This window comes from Oryzias melastigma, linkage group LG16 (genome assembly GCF_002922805.2).
Source record: "Oryzias melastigma strain HK-1 linkage group LG16, ASM292280v2, whole genome shotgun sequence".
Classification (NCBI taxonomy): Eukaryota; Metazoa; Chordata; class Actinopteri; order Beloniformes; family Adrianichthyidae; genus Oryzias; species Oryzias melastigma.
The window spans coordinates 22,668,960-22,671,932 of NC_050527.1; positions in this window are offsets into that span (position 1 = coordinate 22,668,960).

Below are 2,973 nucleotides of genomic sequence, written 5' to 3' on the forward strand. Positions count from 1 at the left end.
ACGGATGACATGAGACAGGTATAGGGGGGTCCTATCCACATCCTCTGAAATACCTTTAGAAATACTGAGTCAAAAGAAACACATTGGTTTCTAAAGTCTCAATTCCTCATTTTCTTAGTTTTTTAAGCAATTTTTAAACCAATATTCCAATAACATCCCATGCTTATATGATTTCCGTCTTAAACTTCCTTCCACCACATTAGGATTTACAGCCTAATTATGCGTTTGCACGTATGCGAGGCCACACGCCGGAGAGGGAGCGGTGAGACGTTCACTTTTTGGATGATGAAAGTCAAAACACATCCCGAGCCAGAGCGGGTCAGAGAGTCCCCAGACGTTTCTTCTTGGCGTTCACTTGTATTTGGCTCGGAGGACATCTTGGAATAAGTTTGATAAGAACATGAAGGAGGGTGGGAGTTGAGCAACACATTTTCAAGAGGGTTGTTCTGTTCTTTCTGCTTTCGGACGGGGATGTTCGTGTATGTGTTGTGTGGGACGCTGCACTTTTAACCTTTAAGGTCGCAGAAGGGAAAGGACTGGATGAATACTCCGGGAGAGGGTGCGGGGTCTCTGTAGGATCCCCCTTTTCCTGTAAAACACTCGCTTCCCTTCACATTTCTGCGCTCTAAGTGTTATTGCAGAGCGTAAAATGGATCACGGTGCTAAAACAACCTACGGGGCTTCCGTCCAACAAAAACCAACGGAGGAGTTTACAAACAGAGCCGGGGTTGCCTCGGCAACAGCTGGAGGTTGGAGGGGGTGCTGTAAACCCGTCGGAGAACAGGAGAAGCGGTTTGGGGATTCGGCTCAGACTGGAGCTCCTCCAGGACGGGGCGTCGGTGCCGGCAAAAGGCCGCTTTTGACGGGTACGGCATGTGACGGGGCCCCTAAAAAACGAGGGGAAAAGAAACACTTCTCTGTGCGACATGATGCAATGTTTGGAAATGTCTTCAGTTCAGCACATTTTCAGTCACTAGGTTCACTAATGTAAAACCGAATAATCACTAATCCTAAAAACAAACACAAAGAAATGCAAAAACTTCAAGTTCTTTTATGACAAATCCTCCATATACCACCAGGAGGCGCCATATTTCCACAAAAACTTTGTTCTTCTAAGTCATTTTCGGTTATTATTCATTTTTATGGTTGGAATTTATGTAATTAATTTGGAAAAAATTCAAGTTTGGTCATACATTTTAAAGTTTAACCAAACTTTATGTCCTGAAATTCATAATTTATTCTCATTTCTTTTCTTTAAATTACAGTTTTAGTGTCAATAAATGCTGATGATTTGTCCACTAAATATGAATTTTATTTTAACATGTAGCTAAATTAAAATAGTTTGTTGCAAAACAGGAAAAATTGCGTCATTTAGAAGCAAAAATGGTCTTGTGTCACAAGTTTTTAGTAAAAATATCTTTTTTGTACGAGTTTTCCTATTAAATTTTCAAATGAAATTCACAATTCAGAAACAAATTTTTATTTTTTCTGCAAAACTATTCTTTACAATGTACGATAAAACGATATATTGACATCGGGGTAGATATCACGATATATATTGATAAATACATGTTTACTGACTTCATTTTACATAATATTTCATGAAAAAATAAATATGTGTGAAAATGCATTGATGGTTTTTGAATTTTTAATATGTTTGTTGTCATTGTACTTTATACCAGGGCTGGGTATCAATGATAACGTCCAGAAACAATTCGATTCACAAGAGGTTGGATCAATTTGATTCCGAGTTTTTTCAATTTGATTGGTTTCAATTTTGAGTTTACACAGTGTACACATGTAGACACATTTGGATTTGACCTAAGATCCAGGGGCAGATAGAAATGGAGAGTCCAAGGACCTTTAGTTTGGACATCAGTCTGTGTGGGAGGATAGTGTCAAAACCTTAAGTCTACAAAAATGAAAGTTCAGTTTGAATTCATGAATTAAATTACAAAAAACATGCAGGATGTCTGAGCTAAGATGGGGTAAAGAGTCCAAATAAAGAGATGTTATTTTTTCCTAGTTTTAAAGTCATTCTTAGTATTTTTTACCTCTTCTTTTATCATTCCATTGTCTCCTCATTTAACTTCGTCATTCCAAAGACATTTTTTAAGCTGTTTTGATTCAGCACAACATGAAGAAACCTCACACTAATGCTTTTGACACTGCCAAAATCTATGTTTAACCAGGCCAACAAATACATGCTCTATATTTGCCCAATATATTTAATATCCCGGATCGGCTTTCCCTCTTTGGCAGGTGCTTCGTGCTCGGTGTCATCAGACTGTAACCTTGTCTGTTCTGGAGCAGGTGATTATGGGAGAAAGGCCTGATGTGGTTTGAGCTTGCCCGGATTTGCAGGATGGCAGGAGCGTCGCTCCACGGGTCACAGCGAAGCAAACAGAAGTGAGGGGTCACCGAGTTCACCCTCTAAGAGGACTCTAACGCTACGTTTATGTGGGCTGAACTGTCTCTCCCTGATATTAGCGCATATATTCACAGTTGGAAGAAGCTTAGTGTGAAATGTAGAGGTGTGTATTAGCAAGAGTCTGCCGATATCACGATACACGTGTGTATACGATATATCCCAGTACCAGAAACAGTATTTCACTAGTTCTTGAACATGATTTTAGCGTATGGTGTTCAATCTAGACTGTTACTCTCCAATAGTGGCACGTATACCAGTTGGAAGAAGCTTATTGCGAAAATTAGGGGTGTGTTCTGGTAAGGGTCTGGCGATACGATATGTATCACGATACACGTGTCACAATACAATACATATCCCGATATATCCCAAGACAGTACCAGAAACAGTATTTCACTAGTTCTTGAACATGATTTAGCATATGGTGTTCACTCTGGACTGTCGTTTCCTGATAGTTAGGCATATATTCAGAGTTAGAAGAAGCTTAGTGTAAAAAAAATTAGGGGTGTGTACTGGCAAGGGTCTGGCGATACGATATGTATCAC